This window comes from Rhinopithecus roxellana, chromosome 7, assembly GCF_007565055.1.
Source record: "Rhinopithecus roxellana isolate Shanxi Qingling chromosome 7, ASM756505v1, whole genome shotgun sequence".
NCBI lineage: Eukaryota > Metazoa > Chordata > Mammalia > Primates > Cercopithecidae > Rhinopithecus > Rhinopithecus roxellana.
In genome coordinates, this window is record NC_044555.1 from 104,936,536 (window position 1) to 104,949,481 (window position 12,946).

The window sequence follows — 12,946 nt, forward strand, 5'->3', positions numbered from 1 at the left end:
AGTGGTGAGAGAGGGCATCCCTGTCTTGTGCCAGTTTTCAAAGGGAATGCTTCCAGCTTTTGTCCATTCAGTATGATATTAGCTGTGGGTTTGCCATAAATAGCTCTTAATATTTTGAGGTACGTTCTATCAATACCGAATTTATTGAGCGTTTTTAGCATGAAGGGCTGTTGAATTTTGTCAAAAGCCTTTTCTGCATCTATTGAGATAATCATGTGGTTCTTGTCTTTGGTTCTGTTTATATGCTGGATTACGTTTATTGATTTGCGAATGTTGAACCAGCCTTGCATCCCAGGGATGAAGCCCACTTGATCATGGTGGATAAGCTTTTTGATGTGCTGCTGAATCCAGTTTGCCAGTATTTTATTGAGGATTTTTGCATCAATGTTCATCAGGGATATTGGTCTAAAATTCTCTTTTTTTGTTGTGTCTCTGCCAGGCTTTGGTATCAGGATGATGTTGGCCTCATAAAAAGAGTTAGGGAGGATTCCCTCTTTTTCGATTGATTGGAATAGTTTCAGAAGGAATGGTACCAGCTCCTCCTTGTACCTGTGGTATAATGCAGCTGTGAATCCATCTGGTCCTGGACTTTTTTTGGTGGGTAGGCTATTAATTGTTGCCTCAATTTCATAGCCTGCTATTGGTCTATTCAGAGATTCAATTTCTTCCTGGCTTAGTCTTGGAAGAGTGTAAGTGTCCAGGAAATTATCCATTTCTTCTAGATTTTCTAGTTGATTTGCATAGAGGTGTTTCTAGTATTCTCTGATGGTAGTTTGTATTTCTGTGGGGTCGGTGGTGATATCCCCTTTATCATTTTTTATTGCGTCTATTTGATTCCTCTCTCTTTTCTTCTTTATTAGTCTTGCTAGCGGTCTGTCAATTTTGTTGATCTTTTCAAAAAACCAACTCCTGGATTCATTGATTTTTTGGAGGGTTTTTTGTGTCTCTATCTCCTTCAATTCTTCTCTGATCTTAGTTATTTCTTGCCTTCTGCTAGCTTTTGAATGCGTTTGCTCTTGCCTCTCTAGTTCTTTTAATTGTGATGTTAGAGTGTCAATTATAGATCTTTCCTGCTTTCTCTTGTGGGCATTTAGTGCTATAAATTTCCCTCTACACACTGCTTAAAATGTGTCCCAGAGATTCTGGTATGTTGTATCTTTGTTCTCATTGGTTTCAGAGAATATCTTTATTTCTGCTTTCATTTCGTTATGTACCCAGTAGTCATTCAGGAGCAGGTTGTTCAGTTTCCATGTAGTTGAGCGGTTTTGATTGAGTTTCTTAGTCCTGAGTTCTAGTTTGATTGCACTGTGGTCTGAGAGACAGTTTGTTATAATTTCTGTTCTTTTACATTTGCTGAGGAGTGCTTTACTTCCAATTATGTGGTCAATTTTGGAATAAGTGCGATGTGGTGCTGAGAAGAATGTATATTCTGTTGATTTGGGGTGGAGAGTTCTATAGATGTCTATTAGGTCTGCTTGGTGCAGAGATGAGTTCAATTCCTGGATATCCTTGTTAACTTTCTGTCTCGTTGATTTGTCTAATGTTGACAGTGGAGTGTTGAAGTCTCCCATTATTATTGTATGGGAGTCTAAGTCTCTTTGTAAGTCTCTAAGGACTTGCTTTATGAATCTGGGTGCTCCTGTATTGGGTGCATATATATTTAGGATAGTTAGCTCTTCCTGTTGAATTGATCCCTTTACCATTATGTAATGGCCTTCTTTGTCTCTTTTGATCTTTGATGGTTTAAAGTCTGTTTTATCAGAGACTAGGATTGCAACCCCTGCTTTTTTTTGTTCTCCATTTGCTTGGTAGATCTTCCTCCATCCCTTTATTTTGAGCCTATGTATGTCTCTGCATGTGAGATGGGTCTCCTGAATACAGCAGACTGATGGGTCTTGACTCTTTATCCAGTTTGCCAGCCTGTGTCTTTTAATTGGAGTATTTAGTCCATTTACATTTAAGGTTAATATTGTTATGTGTGAACTTGATCCTGCCATTATGATATTAACTGGTCATTTTGCTCGTTAGTTGATGCAGTTTCTTCCTAGCCTCGATGGTCTTTACATTTTGGCATGTTTTTGCAATGGCTGGTACCGGTTGTTCCTTTCCATGTTTAGTGCTTCCTTCAGGGTCTCTTGTAAGGCAGGCCTGGTGGTGACAAAATTTCTAAGCATTTGCTTATCTGTAAACGATTTTATTTCTCCTTCACCTATGAAACTTAGTTTGGCTGGATATGAAATTCTGGGTTGAAAATTCTTTTCTTTAAGAACGTTGAATATTGGCCCCCACTCTCTTCTGGCTTGTAGAGTTTCTGCCGAGAGATCTGCTGTTAGTCTGATGGGCTTCCCTTTGTGGGTAACCCGACCTTTCTCTCTGGCTGCCCTTAAGATTTTTTCCTTCATTTCAACTTTGGTGAATCTGGCAATTATGTGTCTTGGAGTTGCACTTCTTGGGGAGTATCTTTGTGGCGTTCTCTGTATTTCCTGAATTTGAATGTTGGCCTGCCCTACTAGGTTGGGGAAGTTCTCCTGGATGATATCCTGAAGAGTGTTTTCCAACTTGGTTCCATTTTCCCCCTCACTTTCAGGCACCCCAATCAGACGTAGATTTGGTCTTTTTACATAATCCCATACTTCTTGCAGGCTTTGTTCATTTCTTTTTCTTCTTTTTTCTTTTGGTTTCTCTTCTCGCTTCATTTCATTCATTTGATCCTCAATCGCTGATACTCTTTCTTCCAGTTGATCGAGTCGGTTACTGAAGCTTGTGCATTTGTCACGTATTTCTCGTGTCATGGTTTTCATCTCTGTCACTTCGTTTATGACCTTCTCTGCATTAATTAGTCTAGCTGTCAATTCTTCCACTCTTTTCAAGATTTTTAGTTTCTTTGCGCTGGGTACGTAATTCCTCCTTTGGCTCTGAGAAGTTTGATGGACTGAAGCCTTCTTCTCTCATCTCGTCAAAGTCATTCTCTGACCAGCTTTGATCCATTGCTGGCGATGGGCTGCGCTCCTTTGCAGGGGGAGATGTGCTCTTATTTTTTGAATTTCCAGCTTTTCTGCCCTGCTTTTTCCCCATCTTTGTGGTTTTATCTGTCTGGTCTTTGATGATGGTGACGTACTGATGGGGTTTTGGTATAGGTGTCCTTCCTGTTTGATAGTTTTCCTTCTGACAGTCAGGACCCTCAGCTGTAGGTCTGTTGGAGATTGCTTGAGGTCCACTCCAGACCCTGTTTGCCTGGGTATCAGCAGCAGAGGTTGCGGAAGATAGAATATTGCTGAATAGCGAGTGTACCTGTCTGATTCTTACTTTGGAAGCTTCCTCTCAGGGGTGTACTCCACCCTGTGAGGTGTGGGGTGCCAGACTGCCCCTGGTGGGAGATGTCTCCCAGTTAGGCTACTCAAGGGTCAGGGACCCGCTTGAGCGGCAGTCTGTCCCTTCTCAGATCTCAACCTCTGTGTTGGGAGATCCACTGCTGTCTTCAAAGCTGTCAGACAGAGTCGTTTGCGTCTGCAGACGTTCTGCTGCTTTTTTGTTGTTTTTTATCTGTGCCCTGTCCCCAGAGGTGGAGTCTACAGAGACAGGCAGGTTTCCTTGAGCTGCTGTGAGCTCCACCCAGTTCTAGCTTCCCAGCGGCTTTGTTTACCTACTTAAGCCTCAGCAATGGCGGGCGCCCCTCCCCCAGCCTCGCTGCTGCCGTTTCAGTTAGATCGCAGACTGCTGTGCTAGCAATGAGGGAGGCTTCATGGGCTTGGGACCCTCCCGGCCAGCTGTGGGGTATAATCTCCTGGTGTGCCCGTTTGCTTAAAGCGCAGTATTGGGATGGGAGTTACCGGATTTTCCAGGTGTTGTGTGTCTCAGTTCCCCTGGCTAGGAAAACGGATTCCCTTCCCCCTTGCACTTCCCAGGTGAGGCGATGCCTCGCCCTGCTTCAGCTCTCACTGGTCGGGCTGCAGCAGCTGACCAGCACCGATTGTCCGGCACTCCCTAGTGAGATGACCCCAGTACCACAGTTGAAAATGCAGAAATCACCAGTCTTCTGTGTCGCTCGTGCCGGGAGTTGGAGACTGGAGCTGTTCCTATTCGGCCATCTTGCTCCTCCCCTAGGTTATCTAGATTATCTTCGATTTCCGCATTTTCAACTGAGGTACCTGGAAAATCAGGTAACTCCCACTCTAATACTGCACTTTACCAAGGGTCTAAGCAAACGGCACACTAGGAGATTATATCCCACTCCTGGCCCAGAGGATGCCATGCCCGTGGAGCTTCCCTCATTGCTAGCACAGCAGTCTGAGAGCTAACTGCCAGGTGACAGCGAGGCTGGGGGAGGGGCGCCTGCCATTGCTGAGGCTTAAGTAGGTAAACAAAGCGCCCACGAATCTCGAACTCGGTGGAGCCCACTGCAATTCAAAGAGGCCTGCCTGCCTCTGCAAACTTCCCCTCTGGGGATGGGGCATAACTAAACAAAAATCAGCAGAAACCTCTGCAGATGTAACTGTCCCTGTCTGACAGCTTTAAAGAGAGCAGTGGTTCTCCCAGCATGGATGCTGAGATCTGAGAACGGACAGACTGCCTGCTCAAGTGCATCCCTGACCCCCGAGTAGCCTAACTGGGAGACATCCCCCACTAGGTGCAGACCGACATCTCACACCTCACATGGCTGGGTACACCTCTGATACAAAGCTTCCAGAGCAAGAATCAGACAGCAACACTCGCTGTTCAGCAATATTCTATCTTCTGCAGCCTCCAGTGCTGATACCCAGGCAAACAGGGTCTGGAGTGGACCTCAAGCAAACTCCAACAGACCTGCAGCTGAGGGTCCTGACTATTAGAAGGAAAACTAAAAAACAGAAAGGACACCCACACCAAAACCCCATCAGTATGTCACCATCATCAAAGACCAAAGGCAGATTAAAAAAACAAAGATGGGGAAAAAGCAGTGGAGAAAAGCTGGAAATTCAAAAATCAGAGCACATCTACCCCTTGAAAGGAATGCAGCTCATCACCAGCAATGGAACAAAGCTGCACAGAGAATGACTTTGATGAGTTGAGAGAAGAAGGCTTCAGTTGATCAAACTTCTCAGAGCTAAAGGAGGAATTACATACCCAGCACAAAGAAACTAAAAACTTTTAAAAAAGAATGGAAGAATGGATAACTAGAATAACCATTGCAGAGAAGTCCATAAACGAACTGATAGAGATGAAAACCATGACACAAGAACTGTGTGACAAATGCACAAGCTTCAGTAACCAACTCGATCAACTGGAAGAAAGAATATCAGTGATTGAAGATCAAATGAATGAAATGAAGCGAGAAGAGAAGTTCGGAGAAAAAAGAGTAAAAAGAAATGAACAAAGCCTCCAAGAAATATGGGATTATGTGAAAAGACCAAATCTATGTCTGACTGGTGTGCCTGAAAGTGATGGGGAGAATGGAAGCAAGTTGGAAAACACTCTGCAGGATATTATCCAGGAGAACTTCCCCAACCTAGCAAGGCAGGCCAACATTCAAATTCAGGAAATACAGAGAATGCCACAAAGATACTCCTAGAGAAGAGCAATCCCAAGATACATAATCGTCAGATTCACCAAAGTTGAAATATTCAACATTCTTAAAGACAAGAATTTTCAACCCAGAATTTCATATCCAGCCAAACTAAGCTTCATAAGTGAAGGAGAAATAAAATCCTTTACAGACAAGCAAATGCTTAGAGATTTTGTCACCACCAGGCCTACCCTAAAAGAGATCCTGAAGGGAGCACTAAACATGGAAAGGAACAACCGGTACCAGCCATTGCAAAAACATGCCAAAATGTAAAGACCATTGATGCTAGGAAGAAACTGCATCAACTAACAAGCAAAATAACCAGCTAATATAATGACAGGATCAAGTTCACACCTAACAATATTAACTTTAAATGTAAATGGTCTAAATGCACAATGAAAAGACACAGACTGGTAAATTGGATAACGAGTCAAGACCCATTAGTTTGCTGTATTCAGGAAACCCATCTCACATGCAGAGACACACACAGGCTCAAATAAAGGGATGGAGGAAGATCTACCAAGCAAATGGAAAACAAAAAAGGGCAGGGGTTGCAAACCTAATCTCTGATAAAACAGACTTTAAACCAACAAAGATCAAAAGAGAAAAAGAAGGCCATTACACAATGGTAAAGGGATCAATTCATCAGGAAGAGCTAACTATCCTAAATATATATGCACCCAATGCAGGAGCACCCAGATTCATAAAGCAAGTCCTTAGAGAATTACAAAGAGACTTAGACTCCAATACAATAATAATGGGAGACTTTAACACCCCACTGTCAACATTAGACAGATCAACGAGACAGAAAGTTAACAAGGATATCCAGGAATTGAACTCAACTCTGCGCCAAGCGAACCTAATAGACATCTACAAAACTCTCCACCCCAAATCAACAGAATATACATTCTTCTCAGCACCACATCACACTTATTCCAAAATTAACCACATAGTTGGAAGTAAAGCACTCCTCAGCAAATGTAAAAGAACAGAAATTATAACAAACTGTCTCTTAGACCACAGTGCCTTCAAACTATAACTCAGGACTAAGAAACTCACTCAAAAATGCTCAACTACATGGAAACTGACAACCTGTTCCTGAATGACTACTGGGTACATAACGAAATGAAGGCAGAAATAAAGATGTTCTTTGAAACCAATGAGAACAAAGATACAACACACCAGAATCTCTGGGACACATTTAAAGCTGTATGTAGAGGGAAATTTATAGCACTAAATGCCCACAAGAGAAAGCAGGGAAGATCTAAAACAGACACCCTAACATCACGATTAAAAGAACTACAGAAGCAAGAGCAAACACATTCAAAAGCTAGCAGAAGGCAAGAAATAACTAAGATCACAGCAGAACTGAAGGAGATAGAGACACAAAAAACCCTCCAAAAAATCAATGAATCCAGGAGTTGGTTTTTTGAAAAGATCAACAAAATGGATCGACCGCTAGCAAGACTAATAAAGAAGAAAAGAGAGAGGAATCAAATAGACGTAATAAAAAATGACAAAGGGGATATCATCACTTACCCCACAGAAATACAAACTACCATCAGAGAATACTAGAAACACCTCTATGCAAATAAACTAGAATACCTAGAAGAAATGGATAAATTCCTGGACACATACACTCTCCCAAGACTAAACCAGGAAGAAGTTGAATCCCTGAATAGAACAATAGCAGGCTCTGAAATTGAGGCAGTCATTAATAGCCTACCAACGAGAAAAAGTCCAGGACCAGATGGATTCACAGCCCAATTCTACTAGAGGTACAAGGAGGAGCTGGTACCATTCCTCCTGAAACTATTCCAATAAATAGAAAAAGAGGAAATTCTCCCTAACTCATTTTATGAGGCCAACATCATCCTGATACCAAAGCCTGGCAGAGGCACAAAAAAAAAAAAAGAGAATTTTAGACCAATATCCCTGATGAACATCGATGCAAAAATCCTCAATAAAATACTGGCAAACTGAATCCAGCAGCACATCAAAAAGCTTATCCACCATGATCATGTGGGCTTCATCCCTGGGATGCAAGGCTGGTTCAACATATGCAAATCAATAAACGTAATCCAGCATATAAACAGAACCAAAGGCAAAAACCACATGATTAGCTCAATAGATGCAGAAAAGGCCTTTGACAAAATTCAACAGCCCTTCATGCTAAAAACGCTCAATAAATTCGGTATTGATGGAACGTATCAAAAAATATTAAGAACTATTTATGACAAAACCACAGCTAATATCATACTGAATGGGCAAAACTGGAAGCATTCCCTTTGAAAACTGGCACAAGACAGGGATGCCCTCTCTCACCACTCCTATTCAACATAGTGTTGGAAGTTATGGCTAGAGCAACCAGACAAGAGAAAGAAATAAAGGGTATTCAATTAGGAAAAGAGGAAGTCAAATTGTCCCTGTTTGCAGATGACATGATTACATATTTAGAAAATCGCATTGTCTCAGCCCCAAATCTCCTTAAGCTGATAAGCAACTTCAGCAAAGTCTCAGGATACAAAATTAATGTGCAAAAATCACAAGCATTCTTATACACCAGTAACAGACAAACAGAGAGCAAAATCATGAATGAACTCCCATTCACAATTGCTTCAATGAGAATAAAATACCTAGGAATCCAACTTACAAGGGATGTGAAGGACCTCTTCAAGGAGAACTACAAAACAGTGCTCAACAAAATAAAAGAGGACATAAACAAACGGAAGAACATTCCATGCTCATGGATAGGAAGAGTCAGTATCGTGAAAATGGCCATCCTGCCCAAGGTAATTTATAGATTCAATGCCATCCCCATTAAGCTACCAATGAGTTTCTTCACAGAATTGGAAAAAACTGCTTTAAAGTTCATATGGAACCAAAAAAGAGCCCGCATTCCCGAGACAATCCTATGCCAAAAGAACAAAGCTGGAGGCATCACACTACCTGACTTCAAACTATACTACAAGGCTACAGTAACCAAAACAGCATGGTACTGGTAGCAAAACAAGGATATAGACCAATGGAACAGAACAGAGCCCTCAGAAATACTACTACACATCTACAGCCATCTGATCTTTGACAAACCTGACAAAAACAAGAAATAGGGAAAGGATTCCCTATTTCATAAATGGTGCTGGGAAAATTGGCTAGCCATAAGTAGAAAGCTGAAACTTCATCCTTTCCTTACTCCTTATAAGAAATTTAATTCAAGATGGATTAGAGACTTAAATGTTACATCTAAAACCATAAAAACCCTAGAAGAAAACCTAGGCAATACCATTCAGGACATAGGCATGGGCAAGGAATTCATGTCTAAAACACCAAAAGCAACGGCAACAAAAGCCAAAATTGACAAACAGGATCTAATTAAACTAAAGAGCTTCTGCACAGCAAAAGAAACTACCATCAGAGTGAACAGGCAACCTACAGAATGGGAGAAAATTTTTGCAATCTACTCATCTGACAAAGGGCCAATATCCAGAACCTACAAAGAACTCAAACAAATTTACAAGAAAAAACAAACAACCCCATCAAAAAGTGGGCAAAGGATATGAACATGTCTTTGAATATGTCTTCAAAAGAAGACATCTATACAGCCAACAGACACATGAAAAAATGCTCATCATCACTCACCATCAGAGAAATGCAAACCAAAAACCACAATGAGATAGCATCTCACACCAGTTAGAATGGCAATCATTAAAAAGTCAGGAAACAACAGGTGCTGGAAAGGATGTGGAGAAATAGGAACACTTTTACACTGTTGGTGGGACTGTAAACTAGTTCAACCATTGTGGAAAACAGTGTGGTGATTCCTCAAGGATTTAGAACCAGAAATACTGTTTGACCCAGCCATCCCATTACTGGGTATATACCCAAAGGATTATAAGTCATGCTGCTATAAAGACACATGCACATGTATGTTTATTGCAGGACTATTCACAATAGCAAAGACTTGGAATCAACCCAAATGTCCATCTGTGACAGACTGGATTAAGAAAATGTGGGACACATACACCATGGAATACTATGCAGTCATAAAAAAGGATGGGTTTGTGTCCTTTGTAGGGACATGGATGAAGCTGGAAACCATCATTCTCACCAAACTATCGCAAGAACAGAAAACCAAACACTGCATGGTCTCACTCATAGGTGGGAATTTAACAATGAGATCACTTGGACTTGGGAAGGGGAACATCACACACCGGGGCCTATTGTGGGGAGGGGGCAGGGGGAGGGATAGCATTAGGAGATATACCTAATGTAAATGATGAGTTAATGGGTGCAGCACACCAACATGGCACATATATACATATGTAACAAACCTGCACGTTGTGCACATGTACCCTAGGACTTAAAGTAGAAAAAAAAAAAAAAAAAAAACTGAGGAAAGCTGAATAAGACAGGTGGATTGTATCAATGTCAATATATTGGTTGTGATTTTGCACAATAGTTTTTCAAGATCTTACCATTGAAGGGAACTGGATAAAGGTATGTGGGATGTCTCTAATTCTTTTTTACAATTTCACATGAATCTATGATTATTTGAAAAGAAAATGATTAGGAATAAAAACAAGCCATATTGTATGAAGTCATTGCCTTTAATTGTAATTATCATACAAGCAAAAGACTATTTTCAAGGGAATAATTATACATGTGTGTTTGTATTCATTACCCATAGTTGATGATACCACTGATAACTAGATTCCATGTTTTTGCTAAGACATTACTCAGATATTTTTGAAATTAATAGAGGTGATCAAGGATTTCCATTCTTGACCTATCTGGCAATCGTCATTCTTTTAGACTGTAGTATATTCCTCAAAATAAAATAGATGATTGGAGATCATTTAGCTGATTCCTAGTTTAATGACTGTTGGATACATGCAACCCACAGTCTAGTCCCCTCAAAAGAATTCTTATGAGTCTACAGTCCTCACATTGGGAGTTCATTTTTTTCAAAACTTTTAAAAATGTAAAATCATGTGTATTGAGGTCAAATATGGCAAGGGCATTATTTTGTCCTAAAATATGTATATATCTGCTAAAAGACATAATTGGAAATTATCAAAACAAAGAAGAAAACAATACACAATATTTATTTCAGATCTCTGAATCTGTTTTTACTATATTGGAAAAAAATAAACAAGAATTGTATTTCAAAATATCTTAAGACTTATCTTGGTATCTCATTCATAACCATACACATAAAAGGTGAGTTTCTGTTATTGAATGAATAAATCATTGAACATATTTCTTTCTTTTCTTTTCTTTCTTTTCTTTTCTTTTCTTTTTTTTTTGAGATAGTGTCTTGCCCTGCAGACCAGGCTGGAGTACAGTAGTGCCATCACTGCTCACTGCAGCCTTGACCCTCCAGGCTCAAGTAATCCTCTGACTTCAGTTTTCCAACTAGCTCGAACTACAGGAGCACACCACCACAACTGACTAATTTTTGTATTTTTGTAGAAATGGAGTTTCTCCATGTTACCCAGGCTGGCTGAAACTCCTGAGCTCAAGCTATCTGCCTACCTCATCCTCCCAAAGTGCTAGGATAACACTCATGAGGCTTTGTGTCCAGCCAATTGAACATATTTCAATTAACTTTATAGGACTAGGCAGTCTGATGAGCAAAAATACTTAAAAAAAAATTTTCTGGAGGACTTAGGAGCCTGTCTAGATTAAATAAGTCTCATGAACAGCAAAAGTAGAAGGTAATGCTAGACAATTCAGGACCTGGATTGCATAGGTACGTTGAATACCACATTGGAAAGGTTGACTTTTATGTGATAGACATTGGGGAGGCCCGATTAGTGAAGTAAAAATATAATAATTTTCTTTTAAGTAAAATAACTTGTGTAGGAACTTCCTCATATGTGAATCTAATAGGAAAATGAATAAATCAGTGAAATTTTACACATTCTGCTTCTCCATTTGTGCCACTGGCCTTTAATAACATTATATAAATAAGGGACACATTCAGGGAGAATTTTAGTTCCTGAAAACAGTGACAGTTTGGTAGAGAAGCTCCCATCTGTCTTACATTGTGTATAACCCAACCCCAGCCAAAGCCAGTGATGGATATTGACTGTAGGGATCATGGATTCTCATCTTTGGAAAAAATAAAACTCAAGGTTTTTAAAACAATAATTATTTTTCAAATAAGCTAAAGCATTCTCAGCATTCATGCCTCTGTGTGTGTGTGTGTGTGTGTGTGTGTGTGTATACACATATATGTATTCATACTTTTGGAAAATTAGGGAGCATAGAATAATACTAGGAGCCAGATTTTGAATGAGCAAAGGATCAAGGGAGAAACTAAAGAAATCCCTGGTACTTTAAGTATTACCAAAAGATGATTAATTCCATGATCACTGCTCATAATAGTGTTTTATAAGAAGATTCTGAGAAACAATAAGCCAGAGGACTTTTGTATATTAATTGACAATCACTGATAACACATGATTTTATAGAGAGAGACTTGAGAATGCAGAGCATATGTGACATCTTCAAATACACACGGTGACTTTTAACATTTCTAAAATCAGGATAGACAGAATCAAGTCTTACTCTACCCCACCCAACTGATCACTGATACTTGCTCTGAAAATTACATGGTAAATGTGGTGATTTTTTTTGCCACAAAATATAATATTCTATTAGATATTGTTACTGAACAGAAAGATAGTTGATAGAAAAGTCCATAATGCATAATAATTACCAAGGATTCAATGTAACACTCTTCAGAAGTCAGGATAAGGTAACTGATGTTCTTCAGGTATTAAGCATGGTCTATTAACATGATTTAAGATTGTGGATGACTTTCGAGGATGAGGAATTACTATGGTCTGAATGTTTGTGTCCCCCCTGCAAATTAATATGTTAAAGTCCTAGCCCCCAAACTAAGTGTATTAGGAGGAGGAAACTTTGGGAGGTGATTAGGGCTCCATTCTCATAAATGGGATTAGTGCCCTTATAAAAGAAGCCTGAGAAAGCTCTGAGAGCTCCCTTATCCTTCTATCCTGTGAAGTTACAGTGAAAAATGGGCATCCATGAAACAGGAAGTAGGCCCTCACCAGAAACCAAATCTGCTAGCACCATAATCTTGGACTTCCTAGCCTCCAGAATGGTGAGAAATAAATGTTTGTTGTTTATAAGCCCCCCAGTTTATGATATTTTTGTTATAGCAGCTTTGATAGACTGAAAACAGAAAGTATTCTTTTTTCTTTATGTTTGATCTTCTTGGCATAACAAATTAAATCTTATAAGAAATTAAATCTGCCAAATTAAGCTGTATACAGTAGAAATTGTGGAAAACAAACTAATAGAAGGTTTATTATTGGAGAATAAAAAACACCAACCTCAGTTACCACAAAAGGAATGATTAGTTTAGTTCAATTA